Source organism: Cryptomeria japonica, chromosome 4, assembly GCF_030272615.1.
Source record: "Cryptomeria japonica chromosome 4, Sugi_1.0, whole genome shotgun sequence".
In the NCBI taxonomy this organism is placed as follows: domain Eukaryota; kingdom Viridiplantae; phylum Streptophyta; class Pinopsida; order Cupressales; family Cupressaceae; genus Cryptomeria; species Cryptomeria japonica.
Genome location: NC_081408.1, coordinates 760345088 through 760367721, shown reverse-complemented (window position 1 = coordinate 760367721; position 22634 = coordinate 760345088). Strand labels below are relative to the sequence as shown.

General features: G+C 32.6%; 1 long non-coding RNA gene across 5 annotated transcripts; it reads left to right on the top strand.

Annotated features, from left to right (window-relative positions):
* The first annotated feature begins 4743 nt into the window (after positions 1 to 4743).
* On the top strand, positions 4744 to 8353 carry LOC131875536 (uncharacterized). 5 transcript variants are annotated; one of them, XR_009372385.1, is made up of 5 exons: positions 4744 to 5100; positions 5581 to 5845; positions 5938 to 6072; positions 6439 to 7886; positions 8029 to 8353. It is a non-coding gene; the product is annotated as an uncharacterized LOC131875536 (long non-coding RNA). The 5 variants fall into 5 exon arrangements; XR_009372384.1 differs by having other exon boundaries at positions 4747 to 5100; positions 6439 to 7417; positions 7635 to 8353; XR_009372386.1 differs by having other exon boundaries at positions 4756 to 5100; positions 5963 to 6072; positions 6439 to 8353.
* Positions 8354 to 22634: the final 14281 nt, after the last annotated feature.

Here is a 22634-nt window from a genome sequence, read left to right as displayed (position 1 = left end):
TTGCTATACAGTAGGCACAGGACTTCGCTTAGTTGGTTACACAGACTCCAATTGGGCTGACGATGTTGATGATCATAAGTCTACTTCAGGTTACAATTTTCACCTTAGTTCAGGCCCCATTTGTTGGCAGAGCAAGAAGCAACATGCTATTGCTTTCTCTTCGACTGAGGTTGAGTGTCGAGGAGCAATTAACGTAGCAACTGAGACCATTTGGCTTCAGCAGATTCTCACAGAGTTTGGATTCACCACTCCATGACCAACAGTTCTATATTGCGACAATCAGAGTGCTATTGCAATCTCGAAGAACCGGTCTAGCACCAGCAGACCAAACACATCGAGATTCATATGCACTATATCCGAGAGCTGATTCAGGAGTAGGTCATTTATTTGTAGTATTTTCCTACAATGGAGCAGGTTGCTGACATATTCACTAAACATTTCACCGAGAGTAAGTTCTAGCAGTTGCGAGCTCTCTTGGGGGTGTGGGATGTATCATTAGGGGGGGTCAGCTAACTTCTCCTTTCTCTCTTATGGGGGGGACTTTTTCCTCTTTGAGGTTTTGTCCTTCTTCTTTGAGAGTCTTTTGTACATTCATCTCTCTTTTGGGGGGGAGATTTTTCCCACTGGGTTTTCTCCCTTTCTCCGTTTGTGAGAGATTGCATTGCATAGTTTTGCTTGTATGTGCATATTGTACATGGGTACCTATCATGGCCTAGTATTCGAGACCCATCTTGCATTGTTGACTTGAGTCTTCATTTCCCTAAGTTGCACTTAAGGGGGGGTGTTGGTGTAAATAAATATTCATTATGGATATTATTACACTTTACTTAAGTTAACTTAGGATAATGCATCTCTTCATAGTTTGGATTTGAGACACTTAGGGAAGTGTGCACATAGGGATAGAGCTTGTAGGAGAAATTCCACCTTTTGTGGTCTTATTTTGTTGTTACACTCCACATTCGGTGGGTCATCCACCTCTTGTGGAATATTATATTATTTCTCCTACCTACCCTATTATTTCTTAGCTACCCTTGTTTCTCATTGAGCTACATGTCATGATTGTGTGCTTGTACATCCATATGGCCTTGCCTATATAAGCAGACCTATATTCATTGTATTGGTGAATCCAGTTGACCATTTGCATATTCATAAGAATACAGTTTGTTCTTGTCATTCTTTTGTCTCTCTTTTATACTTTTCATTGTGCCCTTGATCTTGGCAAAATCTCACAAACATACCACCTAGAAGGCCACCATGTAAAGGATAAGAAGACACATCAAATTAAAAGAAAGGGCAAATCACAACACCCTACAAGCACATCAAGAAGTTTAGAATGACACTAATAAATCTATCAAGGAGATAGATGACATAGGACATAGAAGGCCTAGTTTAAGACAATTGGCTTTTTTCGTGGTGTTGGTAAGGAAAATGGATGGAAACCTCCAATTGCATCGACTACCGAAACTCAAAAGAAAAAAGAAACAAGGGCTGCGTTGCAGCTCGAGTCCTTGCCATTTGCAAAGAAATTGTGATTTGTAATAAGGGTAGGTTTATAGTTGCAGCTGCTGGGGCAGGTGTGCAATATCATTGATGATAACATTCACACTTTATCATAAAGATGTTAACAGTGTACAGGACAAAGCAATCTAAGGCAGCAATTAATAAATCTTTAATGACAGGGATTCACACAATGAACAAAAAGGATGACATTACTATAAGCAATTAAAATACAAGGAGTTTGCAGGGAAGACTATTTTCTTACATCTCAGAGTTCAAACTGTGCATTGAAAACTATTTTTCACATATTCTAACTTTATGCAAGGATCCTTTCACGTACGCTCTGTGTTCCTCCACATTTTGCAAAGCTGTTAGTTCTCTTTCATGGTTTTGTTTTCATGTTGGCGTGAAACCCTCTATGCAACAAAGGAATTGTACCTCTTCTTATTAATAAATATAAAATCTGTTTCCATCTGCTATAGCAGCTATGTTAATTTTTTTGGTCTCTCTGCCCTACATAGGTAACTACCTCAATCAAGTTTTATTTATTGTTCACATAACCCAAGCCTCTATCTGATATAAGCATATTTCCAACCTCGATCTAGCAGATTGGATGCATAAATTGATATAGTGTTATGATAATGAGGGTCTACACATCTCTTGTTGTGAATGGACTGGTGTATACAAGGAGCTGTAATTACTATCATCAATTACCCCTCTGACAGGGTCACAAAGAGTGACCTGAAAAATCAATACAAATTATTTCTATATGTAGCTTCTCCTGAAGCTCTTAATTGTAATAAGTAGAGACTGCTGAACCTTAAGGTCAAATGATACTCCTTTGAAATATCCTTTATTGATAACAATATAAACAATCCACTTAACTAAAGACTGTTAATATTAATTTCTCAACTATTCTTTGTGTGCAGTTCTTTCGGTGCACTCAAACATTTCAATGTAATCTATTTTTAGTTTAGGTTTTTAGTTTCCTATAGGTGGTTAATCAATCTGCATGTATCATGTATGCAGAAAATTCAATGCTATTTCGTAAGTTTAGAACTGCTAGCTTTTTAGCTTTCTTGACCGATCAATACTTTGAGTACTCATCTATATATGTACGCTGCCTATACAGCTGTTTTCAAGGAAAATACAGATCAGTTTGTTTGTATTTCTCTATGAACAGCTAAAGCATTGAATTCTTTATTTCTTTATTTGAATCTGTTATCCAGTTGTCTATTTCTGATTTAATCTCTTTAGTGTAGTGTAAAAGCCTAAAACTATCGCGAAACTCCATATTTAGATCTCCGTAAGACATGTTATGTATTGGAATTGGGTACTTGTTGCATGGTACCGGATGGAAGACAGAGGACTTTGTTTGAATTTCATCGCTGGGAATTGGTTAGATTACTTCCCAATCGAAAAGATATTAAAGCTGACTACAGTACCGTATCAATGCAATACTTGTCATAATAGGCTCTTTTGAAAGCCTGGAACAAACAGCTCCACTTGAATTTTCTTTCATATCAAACCAAGTTTTTTACAATAACTGTGCTGCTTGTTTTCTGTTGTGTTTATAACACAGGTTTTAATTTTATCCTAGTAGAGATTTAGAACACTCGGCTAAGAAATTCAAGATTAGTTCAATATCCCAACCCTGACCTATAAAAAAGAAAGTGCTTATTTGACGACTTGCCTTTCCATTGGGAAGAAAGATATTATCACCAATTGAATTAATCTTTCAGTCAACTCATCAACCAGTTAGTCAAAAATAAGTGTTTTTAATTGACTAAGTTTTCATACCAGACATTAGCATGTAAAAATTAATATTTAAAAGACCAAATGTTTTCCTTAAAATGAACCTTGACTAAGTATGAAATTACCTAATCTGAGTTCTTTTTCAACAATATCTTGTGAAGATATGGAGTAGAGTGTAAAAGAAATCTGGCACAAGAAATATAGACCACTGAATATGAAAACTTCTAAAAGTTCAAATTTCTTTAGAATGCTCTGCTATTTCTATGGGCTCTAATTTAAACGAATAAAACCAGCATACAATTTACAACTATAAATACCATTTATAAAATATGAATTATGATTATGGACTGTTGAATCTTTTGAACTTCAAGTACAGAGCTACAAACCTAATCATTAAGGAAATTTTTGTCTGAGTGCAACCATTTAAGAATTAAATATTCAAAAGACCTAATATTTTCCTTAAAATGAACCTTGACTAAGTATGAAATTACCCGATCTGAGTTCTTTCTGTTTCAACAATATCTTGTGAAAATATAGAGTACAGCGTAAATATGAAAACTTCAAAAAGCTCAATTCCTTTACAATGCTCTGCTCTGTTTTCACTTTGGTTTACATGTACATTATACTGTCCAGAAGTTATTTGAATTGTTGCAAGAAATTTTATTTCCTTTGAAGCCAGTGTATGCATTAGCATTAAATTTAATTGAATTGACATAATATATTCTATGTATCACAACACCATATTATAAAACAAAACAAATTTTATGATTACTCTATCTAATAAGATTGCAGATTATTTGGCAAATTTAGCCATTGATAGTAATGCTAATCAGCAAGAGATGGGTTTTGAGGAAATTCCTTTTAGGGTATGCGAAGGTTTGTAGCAATAGTTATGTGATTTTCTTGAGTAATGTTGATGTAAAATTTTATGATGATAATGATTCTCGCTTTCCCCTTTCATTTCAAGTATTCATGTTCGTTGTTTGAAGGAGTGTTCGAGCTCATGGTATTTGATACAGGGACAAGGCTTTGAAAATCATGTCACTAGACTACTTTTATTTTATTTTAAAATGACAAGCTCTCAAACAGGATTTGAGATTATGTAAGAATTAGATTACCCAACGATTATTTTAAATTTTAGGTTAGGAAATCGTTGATAGTTGGTACCTAAGATCATGGATTTTCTGTGCAAAAGAGCGGCCTATCTTTGCACGAGGTGAGAAAACATTGTATTTTTCCTAGTTAGTTCCTGCCTGTAGGGACTATAGCAGAGGCCTCTTTTGTTAACTAGTAATTAATCCAATTGCAATGGGCGAATCAAAAACTAGTATTTACAAATATTTTCCTCTTGCCTAATGTCAGGTTGTTCAACTTGCATATTATTTAAGCAAAATGTTTTAAGAAAATTTTGTGAAATATTTTCCTCTTGCCTAATGTCAGGTTGTTCAACTTGCATATTATTTAAGCAAAATGTTTTAAGAAAATTTTGTGGCGATCTCTGATTGGCATTGCCCGCGGATGATAGAGGCATTCAGAGCTATTCATAGGTTCCCATAAGAGAGAACGCACGATTAACGAAGGTTGGCAGATCTTGGGGTATTCGCTTCTGAAAATTGCAAGGCAGAGAAGATGCGTGGCCTGCATGCAAACAGAACACGTCTTATCTATGTTTCCACATTTTCTATTATAGTTATCACATCACCAGTTTCAGTGGGCCAGCGGTGCCTCCGATACAGAGTAAGAAACTGAGAATGCGGAGAAACTGAGAATGCGGTTTGAAGCGATAATTGTTTCAGTCTGCAACTTCTGCCACTTTGTACGGAGACTCTGATGCCCTCAGCACCATGGGTAAAAAACGTGAATTCCTTTGTTTGTTTTTCATATTTAGTGCTTTGTTGGTCTGGTTTGCGCATTTAGGGCTTAACTCGTGCCACATTTAGGGTTTGTTTGGTTTCCAAGATGTTTAAGTTACAGTAGCTTTATTGAGCTTTCTTGTTTCATTTTTTGTTTTATGAGCTTTGTGCGGGTTTAAGTTACAGTAGCTTTATTGAGCTTTCTTGTTTCATTTTTCGTTTTATAAGCTTTGTGCGGATGGCAGGATTCGATGTAATCTTTCTTTTAGACATTTTGTGTTGATGGCAGGGTCCCATGTATTCCTAAGTTAATAGAGTGTTAATGAGGACTTTTGTTTTTATGCCGGATTATTTTCAATGGATGTTTTTTGTGTTATGAGAATCACACTTTCTTTGATCAGGTTGTGGATGCCGATAACCGCAATTTGTGCATCTCTGACTCTTCCTTCCTTCCTAAACTTTTTAATCAATGCAGAATTTGCTGGCAGACGTCAAATCTAAAGCACTCAAAAATGGGGGCATTACTACTGATGAAATTAGTGCCAAGGGTTTACCAACGACCATTTATGGACTGGCTATGTGCAGGCCAACACTTGGCACAAATAGCTATGACGTTTGTCTCTAGCACACTCCAAAGCTCGTAGAGCGGTGCTTTTCACTTCAGGATGGAAGGGGCCTCGATGCTGGTTGTTTTTTGCGTTATTCCACATATGCTTTTTTCTCTACTCCCTCTTCTTCCTGTAAGTCTCTGCAAGTTTGTATTTAACTGTATTTGTAAGTTTTATGCGATTTTCCAAAAAATTGTTCGAAATTTTAACTATTAAAAGGTCAGTTATTATTTTCAGACTGATTTGCAGTCCGCACACTTTACTTAATTTAAGTTAATAGCACATCAATCTTCAAAGTAGTTCGCTGTGGAGGGCGGCGGGCTCCAGAACTAAATGCGAGGCACTAGTGTTTGGATCAGGTATGTATTCAAACTTTTATCTGCTAATGACTTGTACTGGCTCTTTATTTTTATACATTTGCAGCGTGGGATTAAAGCTATGCCAAAAGGGAAGCATTTCACTAGATTTGATTGCCTGAATGAATAATGGGGGCTTGATGAATGTCAATGACATTATTTTGTGCAAATGTTTGACAGTTTTGCTTAAGTCATAAATAACACAGAAGATCCTGTGGTTCAAATCTTACCAAATTACTCAGGAGCACTTGCTAACGTATTCCACAAGTGGGCGATTGCTGTGTACAATGCCTGTCACAAGTTTTCCCATTTTTTGTGGGAAGACTTTGGAAGAAAAACCTAAGTTTTTTTTGTCTTTGTGTATTGCAGGGTTAGAAATGTGGAAGAATTATATTGCTAGGTTCTTGCCGCTGCTGGACAATGTTTGATGGAGGACATAAACTAGCATGGATATCTACAGGGAAAAATAAAGAAGAAAATGACAAATTTGCTGGCACCTTATTCAGATATCTCCCAGCAGAATGAGTTTTTGTTTCTTACTGATTCAATCATTTCATCATCGATTGATTCTGAACCCAATTGTAGTAGCAGTTTGGATTGTATTAACGGTCTTGATTTTCTGATCTGAAAAAAATGATTTCTTAGTACTTAGGCTCGAACTCACAACAAGAGCAGCAAGAAGATAAGTATGATGGATTTCAGAACTGTCAATTGACAGTTTTATTAGATTCTGAACCAGACTCTTTTGGATGAACTTCTGGAGCCGTCAATTTTATTAGATCCTGAATCAGACTCTCTTTTGGATGAGTTTGTGGAGCCTTATACCAGATTTCTATGATACATATTCGCTTACTTGGAATTGTTTTATGTATTGTGAACACCTGTTTTGATTTTGGGACATTTATTCCATGCCCCATTTTAAGAATTAACTGTATGCAATGATGTGAGCATTATCTTGAACATCATATGAAATTCTCTTTTTTTCTTCATCCACGGTATATTTCACATAATTCTTTTGGTTCATATCATCTTTTTATTTTTCCTGAATCTGACAAATCTTTATTCATCTTTTATTTGGTATTCTTAGAACAGCCAGCCAAAAAACATGTAAGCTTTCTTGGCATATTTATCTTTTTTTAATATGCCATACATCATAACCAGAAGTTAATTCTATATCAATGTCTCCATCACTTTGTTTCAGGGTTGGACATACTATGGAGCTAATTGTTGTCTTGGGGCATTTTGGGGGTTATGGAAACTATATCGGTGGCATCTTTCCACCAAACTAAATCTGTTCTTTCAAGCATTGGGAGGAACTACGCTGCTTGCAGCCCTTGTTCTTTTAGGAGTGTGTATAGTAGCTCCATTTATATCTCCTACGTATTCAAATTATTATACCCAAACTAAAAGAACTGTATTTCCATATTATTAAAGACATTTTGAATGGTTCTTAATTTTTGAATTTCTTGTTTACGCCAGTTGAATTGAGAGTGTAATAAGGTCATTAGGTTTGACTTGACTGCACCCAGAAGCTTATTGAAACAAATCACTTTGTTGGAGTGCAGGGTTAATTCATGATGCCATACAAAGTGCAACAAATGAGGAGCATTTTCAAAGCTTAATTGACTTCGTGGAGATAACAAAGCCAAGACCTGTCTTAGCCACGATTTAATGTGGAGGAGATGACATGGAATCATCCAGACCTGAGACAGAGGCGATTGAGCCCGCGATGGCTGCTAATGCCTATGGATTTATATCAACACCCAGTACAAATGGTGCAGGAGCACCTGAGCACCTGAATGCTCAAATCCTAGCAGGTATAACATTTTATTGCAAATTAAGCATGTGTGTTTATTTTATGCTTCTAGTAGGTTTAATAGGTTTGTTTTGTGGTTTAATAAGGCTTGGAACTCATTTGTGTTTAAGAGTTTCCAAGATTTTTGTTTTTTTGCTCGGCAGGCTAAAAATTGTCAATTTTGGGTCCAAATGAGCATTTTTGAATTTTTGATGTTGGAAAGCCTTGAAAGGCATTGGAGCATGTTTATTTAGTGTTTCTAGATGATTTTGAGTCATTGGTTTGAGTGCCAAGTCACCGGAAGTCAAAATGCAATTTTTGAGCAACAAAAGTTGTCAAAAAGTGGTTCTTGGTGGTTTTGGTTAGTTCCAGCCTGTACCTGTCCATACAAGGGCTTCAACAAGTTGGCACATGTATATAAACCATGTTCCAATCATTGTATGGGTTGTTCATTTTGGAAAATTAAGAGAAATACTTATTTTGCTCTCATTTTTGTGAGTTTTTAACTAATTTTCTGCACTTTTGAGAGTACAGTCCATACCATGGCTCCATGAGTCCGTACTAAACTTGTTTTTGAGTGATGTGATCTCCTTTGATGTTTTAGTAGTGATCTCTGATCTTTTCTTGGGGTTTGGAACAAGTTTTGTTTGAAGTGCTCTTGAAAAAGGCATTGTTTTGTGGTTCCAATGGAAGATTATTCATGGTCCAACTAATTTCTTCAAGGTCTCTTCATCCATGGCTTTGAGGGAATTTTTTGGATCTGTACATACTGTACCATACATCCATTTTCCTTTTCTAGCAATGTACAAGTGTTTGTAAGCCCATGGCAAGTGTGTGAAGTGAGCAACTTGGCTTGGGTATTCTCAAGTTTGTTTAAATGGTACTTTGCTGTTCATAGCACTGTACCTTGAAATGTTAAAGAAGAAACAAGTTGGCAAGAGTCAGCGTTATACTTTACCATCCTTGTCTCTCCCATGACTTGGTTGGATGTAAGAGGCAAAGGTGTAAAACAGACTGCAAAACAGTGAGTCACTGTTTCATTGTTAGATCCTCAGTGAGTCACTGTTTCATTGTTAGATCCTCATTGCCAACCTCTCTAAATGGATAGTATGAAATGATGTATTCCTCTTTCTTGCATAATGAAAATGTATTTGCAAGTGGTTTCAATGTGGAGAAGATAATATACACCATTTGATTGTAAAGGACCTAAATAAGGATCCTAGAAAAAGTGTATTTTTTTTGTCACATTCTTATAAGGCTGTCATGTTTTGTGGCATCCTTTGAGTGGTCAACTTTTAAGATCTTTAAGAGGCTATATGTATTGTTTTTGTCTTTCCATTAACACCCCTTTGCAGGCCAACGACAGATCGAAGAAATAAATCAAAACAAAGAAAGGAAGTTGCTGTCAAAAATGCACCTTATTGTTGTCAAAAAAATGCAGTGAGGTGGTGAATGAGCAGCAGTCATAAAGAATCCTTTCTTATTTGCTTTGCAGGGTTCCCCAACTTATTTCAAGTCTTGGTTGCATCCATATTTGATATATTTCCATTGTACTTTGGTTTACAAATGTTGAAAATGCATACAAAACATTAAAAACATTGTTGTCCCAGTCTTTAGACTGTTATTTTCTGAGTAAATGCAGCAGTATGGTACTTGTTTGATAAAATGACAGTGTGCTCAGTTAAGTTTTAAATCCTTGGAAGTGCTGGCCATATGTTATAGCCAAGTGTGAACCATTTAATTTGGGTCTAGCATCATGGAGGAAACCTTTAATTTGCAAACCCTCATCAAAACTCTTAAAAACTCTTGAAAAGTGCCTATTTTGTGGGACAGCACTAAAACAGTCCGTACAGTACTTGCCATAGCAAAAATCCTTGAGCTTTCAACATCAAATGACCACATCTCCAGGGGTTTGTCATGAAGTTTAGCAGGTTGAGCAGGGTGAACAAATTTCACTAAAAACTAGGGCTAATTCTAGTAGCCTTTTTGGAGCAAATTTGACCAATTCATGAAATCGGTAAGGAAGGGGAAGAAATTGGTTGTTTCAAATCATCAAAATTGATGAGTAGAGACCTAAGACACCCTACTACAACATCCAAAGTATTGTATTGAGCCATTTGATCAAATTGACCTTTTGCACCTAGAAAGTTGCTTTGAGTATCCCTACGTTCTTTGCATCCAATTGAGAAATTTCCATTCTTGAGAAGTGAAGGACAGTCATCATACTTTGCAGACCTGTTTAGATGCTCAGTCAACACATTAATATGATTGAAATCCTTAAAGGTGCAAACAAGGTTAGGTAAACCATGGTTCTCCAACAGTTGCCCATTCCTGGAAGAGAGGAGATTCAGTTAGTTGGACAACCAAACTTGTTCATTTTTGGTGACACACAAGAGGACCTCATTTCAGACTTGAATCCCTTAGCATGGAAGGTTAGGAGGAGTGATGTCCAATACAATAGGGTACAAACAGTGTTGAATAGAGAGGAGGAGATAGGAGAAAGGTTTGGAAGAATCCCATTTGTGCCTAGGGATTGATTGCACATTGAGAACAAAGCCCACCAACCTCAGAAGAAGGCTAACCTTCTATCATCCCTCCTCATCAACAAATTTACAGGCAACAGATCAATCAAGATTTATGACCTAGTGTGGTAAAACAAAAATACAAATAAAACCCTAAAGTTGAAGGTTGACGTGACTTTGAATATCCACGGCAGGAAGGGCAAAAGGGGAGGAAATAACTTCAGAGCAATGCAGTTGCAGAAACCGCCAGAAAATCCCTAAAATTTGGAATGAAATGATACCTGAATGCCTGCCGAAGAATGTTTGCTCTTCTTTTCCACCTGCGCATAATAGTTCTGTTTGAAAAGGACAGAAAGACAGGAGATTTAATTTTTTTGCTAGGCTGAATAGACGTAGGGATCGACGAGCTCGCGGAAATGAAACCTGCAGTTGGCACGCTTCCTTCTCTGCAGAACGCCATGCAAAACCATTGCCAGCTACCAAGACAAGGAGATGTGAGCCCTATTTTTGAAATGATTTTCAGGCTATGGAAAAAGAAATACCACCAGGAAAAAGCCTAGCAACCAATCAAAAAATAATAATATTTATGAAGAAATCACATTTAATAGCAACATTCTTAAAACCATAGCTTAATTGTTGTATGCACGATTGTCGAGGTTAAAATTCATAAAAAGGAGCCTAGCGAAAACATTAGTCTCCACCTTAAAGGCAGGGACTAACAATCTAAGGTTTCTTGTGAGAAAGCAATTTCAAGGAGGTGGAGACTATAATATCCCCGTCCAAATTCTGAAACTAACCAAGCAAGAGGAACCTTGTATGATCTAGGAGTTGCATTCCTTGGACACTTTCATTTTAGTCAGTAGCAAGAAATGGATCGCTGTCAAGGAAGGGAATAAAAAGGTCAATTCTAGGCATAGGATCATCTCACATTTAACCGCTGTCAAAGAAGACACTACATATTGCATGGACAAGTAAATAGTCTTCTGCATAATCATTGTCAAGGAAGTAATATAGATCGTCTCCTAAACAAGAGATTATCCTCTACCTTATTGCTTTTCAAGGAGGAGAACTCCAATATGCATTAGTTGATTAACTAATTTCAAATTAAGTCATAGTGAAGAGGTATGAATTAACATTTGTTACAATGAGTTAGATCGCCCAAACCTTTCATTAGACGTGAGGAGCAACATAATTAAGAATATCGTTGTCTCAAGAAAGAACAAATCAGATTGACCAAAGGGGTAATTATTCAAGTTAATATTATGGACCATAAGCAAATGGATCAATTCTGATTAGAATTATGATTAGTTAAAGTCATTGAAGAGAGATGATTGAGGAGATACAACTCCTCAATTCATGACCGTCTGAAGAGATATTAATATAGGATCATGAGTTCTTACAAGGCACCGAAGATTTGTTTTTCATATACTTAGATTCAGATTTCAAGTGCTCAAAGAGCCATTAAGCAACCATGTAAGGTGGTATTGTTCCACCCATTTACAAGGCTAAGAATGCATAAGTAAAGAGTCATTTGAAGCAGAGATGGTGTCCAGACATTATAGGGTTATGAGGGAATAATACTGGTAGAGCGATCAGACATAACAACCGGATCTGTACGCATGGTCATAAGGAAGTATTCAGGAAGAGCGATTAAAGTTTGACAAATATTAAGAAACAAATCAATATCCTCTTTAACTAACTACAAATATATTATCCCCATACGAGTTCATTATCTAAATCCAATCACACCTATCTTAAAGTACAATGATCTAGCTAATTATCAGCTGACTTGCTTGTATAAGCTATTAGTTCATTGATATCGTACATTATATTAGTATTTACTCTTTAGGCATAATATAATCATCACATTGAATAAATTGAGTTCCGCAAATTTGATTATTCTTGGATTATCTAAAGGTTTGTGGCAGTCATATACACCGTACTATCTTAATTGTATTATTCCAATGTAATTCCCAGTGACAAATGTCCCGATTGTGTATACAAATCAACAAAACAATCTATTCAAGATTAGCTAAAATACCAAAAGGATCTACAAGGGACATTATAGTTGTATCAAAGATAGTAAACCTACCAGCTTATGAAGGTTTATTAGTAAGTGAGACAAGATATTATAGTAGGGAGATAAGAAGATAGTGGAAGCATGTCCAAGTTTTTCAGAGTGAGATACAATTTCAAATATTTTGGTGTGTGGGGTGATAAATGATGATGACAAATTATTGCAAAATCATAAAGATCCAACCACAAACAATGTTAGTTCTAAAAAAAAATATTTACCATATATCAATGAAGATGCCTAAGAACATCTAAATCAATAAATTGAGCAATAATACCATTCATATGTTAAGTAGGTTTTAATTTCCATTGTCTCCTATCTCCATTGATCTTGTTTGATATATTTGCTCTCAAATTTTGTATGTGTACAAGAGCTCAACAAAGAATGTAGTGTGATTGTGAAGTTACTTGATTTCAAGAAGACTTGATAGACGCATTAGTAAGGGTTGTGAAAAAATGAGAGTATCCTCTTATATAGAAGACACTCTAGAAAATGAAGGGACAAGATTAAGAGGTGAAAGAAAGAAATGGTCAGCTAGGATTAAATGGTAGGTAGAAGAAATAACAAAATATGAAGGGGGGTAAGTAAAGGAAAATTAAGAGCTAAATGATATGTGTCATAGAGGAAAAAGCTAATGAATTAATTAAATAAATAAATATTTATTTAATTAATAGAACAAGTGGAGACCAATTAAATATATAAATAATTTATTTAATCCCGGGAAAGATAATTTAAATAAATAAATAAATTTATTTAAATGAGAAAAGGTCTAGAAGAGGATAAATGAATTAATTAAATAAATAAAGATTTATTTAATTAATAGGAGATTTAGGATAAAATAATAAAATATTTATTTAATTAAGCTAGGACAATTTTAGGTGTCTACACTTGGATATCCACCAAGGATCATCATTGAACAACAACACTAATAGTCCTAAATCTTCAAGTAGTGAACAAAGAAGCATAAATATGGTAGATATTTTAGATAGTGTGGATTGATTCATGGAAAAACAACGAACTACTCAAGAGCAAATGATGCAATTAATAGACATGTTGACTCAAACAATGATTAAAAATGATAACAATCACAATCAAAATAACAACAAGAGTGGTAATAAAGTGGGTAGGTATGGAAATGAAGACAATTCAATCCACAATAGAACTCCAAACCGATGTGTGCCTACAATATGCTCTAGACCAATGATACCTACTTTCCCACCCAGGGTAGAGCATCTAGAAGGCAATGAACCTATGTTGGTAGATTGACCAAAGGGGTGATTAGTCAAGTTGATATTATGGACCATAAACAAAGGGTTCAAGTTTGATTAGAAGCATGATTAGTTAAAGTCTTTGAAGAGAAATGATCGAGGAGATATAACTCAATTCATGATCATATGAAGATAACTTAAAAGAGGATAACAAATACCACCATGCATCAAAGATTTATTTTTCATATTAAAATACATTATATATAAAAAAATTTAGTCCCATACATCAATTCATTATCTAAACCCAGTCACACTTATACTCTTATGTGGATGTCTGAAATAGACTCACCATTATTTATTTGAAGAGTCTTGAAATCAATATGAAGCATACCCACTACTATTCTAGGAAAAATGGCCTTTGTCAAAGGGGTAAGTGCACCAAGATGGTGAAAAAAAAGGGGCCTATAAGTGGCCACCTTTTTTATGAAATCAACTAAACCTAAACTCAAAGGAGCTATTTGAGACTCACCCACTCAAAGTTTGAAGATACCGAAAGAACAAGAATTATAGTACTCTATATCTATATTCCAAACTACTAAAGGTTTTAAAAAATGGATGATATTAATGGGGTCATATATTTCACACACATAAAAGTGTTTAATTTTTCATCAAAACATAACATAGTGTTTAATGTGTGCATAAAAAAAGTTATAGTTGCATTTAGTATTTTGAAAACCCCTTTGGTAGAAAGATAGTTGAGAGTGAGTACTAGAAGTTGTGTGCTTTTTTTTTACTTTTTCTCTAAGTATTTATTTTTTTATGATTTTTCAAAGTGGATGCATCCTAATCATGTGCATCACATAACTTGCACCAAAATAATAAAAAAAATCATTTTTTTTAAAGTATAGATAAGTAAGTGTAGAATAATAATATATAATTTGTTTCAAATCTAGAAAAGTAGTTCAAATGTTATTAAAAAAAAGGTATGCACGTCTTTGAGAACTTTGGAGACATTGGTAAAATAAATTAAAAATTAATTTGTTAATGTTTTTCAAATCTAAAAAAATAAATGATTAGAAAGCTTAGAAGATGGATGAAATTATGGTGGTAATTTTACTAATATCCACTTGATAACAAGTAAACCTAATGATAATGAAGTTGAGAAACTAGATTAGAAGAAGAAAACCCGTAAAAAGGAGGGAAATGAAGCTCCTATCCTAAGACTTGTCATCCAAGGCTGAGTACAAGGAAAAATTTGTGCATTTTATTTTAATTAATAACATGTGTGTGTTATTAAAACAAAACATGTGTATGCTTCTATGCAAAAAAACATGCACACATAGTAATGCTTACATGTTATGGTTAGTAAGCAAAATGCCTATGCATTTTGGTTACATTAAGCTACAAAGGGAACATAGCCTGAGATGTTAATTCCTTTGGCCTTCCCTTAGCTTTTTTGTCAAGATATATACATAAAATATAACATTTAAGAATAAGTTTGGTGCCTTCAAGAAGTTGAATCCACTTCTTGACCAAAAAGTGGAAGTGTTTTCCTTGTTTTTTAGAATTTGTCCTATTTGACCTAAAAATTTGAAGCACTTAAAGAATAAATTTTGAAAAAAGATAGTAATAGAAAATGTAGTGCTCGAAATCTAGTTTCCAAATATGTAATTTATTTTAATACTCAGATCTTAAAAATTAAGTTTGAATAGGCATCACTAAAACTTATAGTGTAGAAATCACTTTTTCAAGAACATACCATGCCCATGTACGCAAAGCATAATTTGACCCTAATGAAAGTATTTTTTTGAATCCTTCTAGTAAAATATTTTTAATTGATTCACCTTTGATGAGGATATTTTTTGTAATTTTTATCTGCATATTTTTTTTGTTAATTATATTTTTATCAGGCATAATTGCTATTTTGAAAAACCCTCGTGTACGGGAAGCATAATTTGATCTAAAGTTAATAATTTTTGAAATTTTTGTAAACTATATAAAATTGTCTCTAGTTTGATACCAATTTTTTTTTCAAAAATCTTAAAGACAAAAAAAGGTTATTAAAAAACTAAGAAACATTATTTCAAGTTTATGGACCTCTTTCATAAGAAATTATTATTTTAAAAATTAAAAAATGTGTCTAATTTTAAAAAAAATTACATCTTTAGAATCTAGATAGTCTAGACTGTAATGCGTTTTCATTGTTTTAAAAGAATCTGCAAATTTGTTGTTTAGATATATTTTTGAAGTCATTATTTGTATGGAGATAAATTTGACCTTCAACTTGCAAGTCAAACCAGGGTCAAGCCAAAGAGTTGGCACTCCAAGCCAATTCCTAAACCAAAATCCGAAGGAGATACCAAGCCACAATTTAGATTTTTTACAAACGAGATACCATTTAGAATATGTGATCTCGTTTCGCTTTTTAAAATAATTAAAAAAATATTTATAAAATGAGGATACCATTTTAAAACTAAACGAATCTCATTTTGGATACGGGATCCCATTTTTTGAAATTTATTTTCAAAAAAAAAATTATATATATATGATTTTTAGTAATATAACATGTCCTTTTGTATGAGCTTTTTATGCATTATTTTATGATCTAGTTGTCTTATGGATGCTATTTTTTTGCAATTTTATATCCATTGTTTGAAGGTATCAATTATTGCATAATTTTCTAGTCATGGAATCTAAACAACATCAAAAGAAGAAACAAAGGAGGGACATGACTGTAGAAGAAATTCAAGCACAAAGAGATGAGGCCAAACGTCAAAGAGATAGAAGAATGAGGATTCGATAAATGAATAATATTGATACTTCTGGATCCACAACAATGGAAGAGAGAAACATTCAAGATGATTCCTTGGGGGATAAGATGGACGTAGATGATGCAATTATGGACGATGTTGACGTGAAAGATAATATGATTATGGAGACTAATCCAGGTAATATATCTTCAAATCTAGGTACATATTCAAATCCTTCTTTGAAAGACATGGATAATATGATTATAGATGATATTCATGGTGATGATTTACTAGAAGCTAGATATAACAATGTTGAGATTGATATTGTTCATGACAGTAGGAAACAAATTAGAGATATTGAAAATGAAAACCCTCGTGTTGGTAAAGATGAGATTCTTTTGAATGTTGAAAGTGAAAATCCTTATGAACATGGAGCAAATGAAAATTCTCCTATTGTTAAAGATTATCACAATTTTTTTTTATATAAATTTTTAAAAAAAGTTTTGGATAATATTCTTGGTAAGATTTCTTGGAGATAGATAAGAACTTATGCCAAAAGAATATAAATAGAGTTTTTTAATCACAAAAAACTTAAAATTCAATGTCAATTGAGGATGCAATTGACAAGAATGTGGAAAATGAGAAAAGTGATGAAAAAGTAGGCATCTTTGTGAAACCAACAAAAGAAGATGAGTCACTTAAGCACGCTATGTCTATTGTTGTAAGTGCCATTGAATCTATTGCAAAAAATAACCGATCTAAAGATAAGAATGTGGCACAATGAGCCATAACAACTGCTATAGTAAATAAAACAACCTTGAATAAAAGGATGGTAAGAAACATTAGTGGAATTTTAAAGATGCATCGTAAAACATTGGTAAGAGCAACTAAAAGAAGAGAAAGTAATGAAAATAATCCAATCAACCAAAGTTGGAGATTTAGTGGTTGACTTCCAAGGTCAAATATGAAATTGAATATTGAAGTGAAGTCTTGGTTGAATTTTTTTGGCATGATAATACAAGGGTATCATATAATGCTAGAGATGTTCTAAAGTTGAGAGCGGGGTTGAAAATTCATGATCCTCATCTAAAACACCTATTAGACACAACTCAATCTAATTTTTTTGGATGATGTCGTGTTACTTGGAAATATTACCATAAGTCAAGGATCATTTGAGAAATACAATTCTTGGTATGTGAAAATTAATAAGCAATGAATCTCTTGTTGTTGTAAAACACACGTGTAATTTCATTATTATTATGATGTTTTTCAACATATACATTGTGTTTTGCATGGTAACATGCTTATCTAGGAATATGGTATTGATATACCACAAAAAACAATCAAGGAAACTGTAGCAAGTTTATTTTGTGAAAGATATAATAGGTAACTATTTTATTTAAGTTCGTGTATCTCTAGACAATGTTCTAGTTGTCATAATTTTTCATTATTAGTAAAATGTATGCATGAGAGTAGTGAAAATGATTTTGGACAACTAGTGGATGTTAGAAGATTTAAGAATGTTGAGTATCCCTTAAAGGATGGGAAAACATGAAAGCATGCCAATTTAATAATAGAAAAGGTTATTGTACATACATTCGTGTCAGAATTTAAGAGTAAGATTGTACCAAATATATGACACAATCTCAACATGCCAGGTGGTTTGATGGTCAATTTCGCACATGTAGAAATGCATTTCCAATTGGAAGTATACTATCAGTGGTGGACTTTGCAAAAAATTATACTCTTAAGCCACAAGAGGAAATTAAATCCCAATATTACAATTCCACTCAGGTTGCTATTTTTGTTCATATTCTTTTTAGATATGCAAATAATAGCACTAAGGATGATATAATTTTTTTAAGGGAGGAGTATTTTTATGTGAGTGATAATTGGATGCATTCGTCAAAGTTTGTTCAATATTGTTTCAACATATTTTATACAAATTTAAGAGAAAAAAGAGTCCAAATGACAAAACATTGTATATGGTCAGATAATTTTACAAGACAATACCAGAATGCTTGAATATTTTATTAGTTAAGCAAGGCTCACATGGAATACAATATCCAACATATATGGAGTCTTTTTAGGTTGGACATGGTAAAGGATAACATAATGGAGCTGGTGCATGTGTTAAAAGAATTCTTGCTAGAGAGAAATTGAAATTTGAAGATAATTTATAATTTAAAGATGCACGTGCAATTGTGGATTGGTGCAATACAACATTTTCCACTAGATCAAGTGTTAACTCTACAATTAAATGATTCTTTTTGTTAGTTGAAGATGATAACATTGTGCCTATAATTAATTATGAGACAATTAGCAGATTAGCATAATGGCATTCATTTAGGAGTTCAAATGCAAGCACATAGACTATCTAGATAAGGGAATTTTCATGTTTTTGTCAGTTTTGTATTTTAGGTTCTTTTGATATATGTGAGAATAATAAATGGGTTGAATAGTGGAAACAAAGATCATTGATACCTACTCAAACACAAGATCAAATTGACACAACAATTGAAGATAATGATCAACTGTTTGCATCAAATAATTATGATCATGTTTTAGACCTTGTACAAAAAGGTAATTTAATTATTTTGTATGAAATTTTGATGAACGTGTTTAATTAATTTCTTTTTTTATATTTAATGTAGAAATTGGTGAAATTTAATTAAAAATTGATAAAATTAATTTTGTTTGTAGGACATGTGTATGCCATTGTTGCACTTAAGGACAATGAAGAGAAAACATAATATTGGTTGGTTCGATGTGTTGAGACTAAACACAAATGAGTTAAACCTCAAGAAGATGATGATGATGACTACCATTATCCAACTGATTTAGTGGTGGTTGTTACTACTTGGCTAAGGAAATATCTAACAAGGAAGAATGGTTTGCCTACTTTCAAAGATTATGAAGCACATGTAAGAAGATTATACACTACTCACTTTGGTTGTTGTAACAAATATACAACTAGTTAGATATCGTGAGAGACTTTCTAATCAAGAGTTGTAGATAATTTCTATGGAAGATCATGAGACAATTATAGATCCTTTGAAAAAAAAAGAGGATACAGATGGTACAACGGAATAAGTATTTATAGAGGTATGTATATATATAGTTTTATTATTGTTCAAGATATAGGTTCACATGTCCTATATATATATATATATATATATATATATATATATATATATATATATTACTTTTTATTACCATTTGATCCATATTTTTATTATTGTTTCATACATAATTCCATCCCCTTAAGTACTTACTTGATGGTACAATGGAATAAATAAATAGAGGTATGTATAAATTTTTAAATCGAAACAATAGAAAGTGAAATATATGTTTTGAATTTTGAAATGATGTAAACTAATTAAATGTATAATTTTTTTATATTTTATTTTTGTAATTTTTTTTAAACATTTAAAAATTATTTGAATATACTTTCGTATAAAGTAAACACTATAATTTAGTTGTTGATAAAATGTTGAACTTGAATTTACATGAGGCGTGACACTCTACATAGTAAATTTTACCTTTTTTTCTTTAATTTTTTTGTGTATATTGATAATTGGAAACTTTAGTGCAAAAATATATTTTTAACTATTTTTATGTATATATATTTTTCAATAAATTTGAAAAGTTGTGTGTAATAAAAAATAATTCTTTCCATTTGGCATGAATTTTTTCTTAATTATTTATCCAAATTAGAAAAGAATTATATCATCTTGACATAGACTCTTTTCTCTAGTACATTTATTTTTTTCAAAAAGTTTAAATAAATTTTATTTTTTTTCCTTTACAAGATAATCAATCTTATATTTTAGTGTTGATGACCTAATTTTAATATAAATAAAATATAAAAACTAATTAAAATATTAAACTATATATATTTTGGAAAATTCACTTACAAATCTATAGAAGGGTATTTTTACATTTCAAAAAAAATAAAAATTATTTATAAGAGTAGGAGCTATTGAAACATCGAGTGTTTCAAAATAATTTTTTTGGGGGGTAAGTAGACCCAAAGTGGTATAAAATATACATTTAGTAGAAAATTCCAATTCTAAAAGTTGTGGCTCATATATAAGATAAATAAAATGAATCTTTATAGACTATATGTTTGATTAAAATTAATTTTTAGTTAGAATTACTTAAATTCACTTGTACTCATAAGTTAGCCTAAAACATGACACAGTTTTGTGGATTTACTCATATTTATAATTCATTTATTATGACCATTTTGTACTTTCATAGATTCTAATTTTTCTCCCTTTAAGCCATGTCCTAATTAGTTTAAATGATCTCATTTTAAGCCACATGTCCCAATTAGTCTGATCCCCTTAAGCTTGATGTCTTAGTTAGGCCCATCCCCTTAAGCCATGTCCTAATTGTTTCTTGAATGAGCCGCTTTTAAGCTACATGTTTTAATTAGTTTGATCCCCTTAAGCTACATTTCCTAATTAGGCCCATCCCCTTAAGCCATGTCTTGATTAATTCTTGAGTGATACCCTTTTAAGCCACATGTCCTTATTAGTTTGATCCCCTTAAGCCATAGGTCCTAATTAATCCCATCATTTTAAGCCATGTCCAAATTAGATTGACTCCCTTTTAAGCCATATGTCCTTTAATTAACTTTAATTTCCCCTTTTAAGCCATTTCCTAATTAGTTTCATCCCCCTAGTTTCTATTTTTATATACATATCTAACTATTTTATTTTTTGTAGGTTTATCATAGTGATTTTTTGTAGGTGGCACGTTAACAAGTTCATGAATTTAATTATTTATCAATAATTCCAATTAATTGGTAAGCACCATTTTTCTTTAAATATTTAATTAGTTTATAATTTTAGCATGTATGTTTAATTTAATTCTAATTAATTCATTAAATTTATTGCATGTAGGTCTCCTACAATCCAGAAAATTTGTCTCTACGAGGATCTAATTTATAGATCTTTCAAGAACCTAATTGTCTCTATAGGGATCAATTTTAATGTTAAATTTCCTAGATTTAAATTGATTTTTTTAACAATGTAGGTGAATTTTAAACATTGAGTTGGATATTTTTACTTGATGTGGATCAAAATTTTAATGTTTTAGATTGAATCATAGATCTATATATCATTCATTGCTTCATATGTACATTAATGCTATTTATTGCTTCATGTGTGTACATGTTACTTATTGCTTCATTTATAATAGGTATGTTATTCATTGCATCATTTATAACATGTATGTTTATGTTATAATTTATGAGCTTCATATGTACATGTATGTCCACCCCCTTAAGCCAAGTTCTAATTAGGTTCGTCCCCTTATTCCATGTCCTACTTAGGTCCATCCCCTTAAAGCAAGTCCTGAGTAGGTTCATCCCCTTAAGCCATGTCCTAATTAGATCCATCCCCTTAAATCAAGTCCTTATTACTAGGTTCATCCCCTTAAGCCACATGTCCTAATTAGGTCCATCCTCTTAATCCAAGTCATAATTAAGTTCATCCCCTTAAGCCATGTCCTCATTAGGTCCATCCCCTTAAACCAAGTCTGTATTACTAGGTTCAACCCCTTAAGCCACACCCTAATTAGATCCATCCCGTTAAGCCATATCCTAAGTAGGTCCCCTAGCTAGCCATTATTGACATGAGTTCATGTCCCAGTTAGTTCATCCCCTTAAATAAGCCATGTCCTAATTAGTCCATCCCCTTTAAACCATGTGTCCTCATTTAATTGCGTACACGTATTATCTAATTTATAGAAATTATAAATTATTGATTTCTTCATGTAATTTCACTGTGTTACAATATTTTATTCATTTAAATGTGTATATATTAATTAATAAATTTACATATGTTATTTATATTGCTTCATGATTTATTCAAGTTCATGTTTATATTATTTATTTCTTAATATGTGTATATTAAATTGATTTTGATTCATGTTGTTTGCTTAATGTGTACATACATTAAATTATGTTTATTATTTGTCAATTGCTTCATTTATAATGTCTTAATGTGTGGATATTATTTAAATTAAATTTGTGTATATTATTTAAAAGTTATGTGATTATTAAATATATATTTTTTTGAATTTGCAATCAAGATGCATACAAGCATTTTTAGAAATCAATATAATTTAACACATGTACATTTAAGAAGACATATAATATATTATAAAATCCATACATACATAGAAGAAAGTACTAGAAAGAAAGAA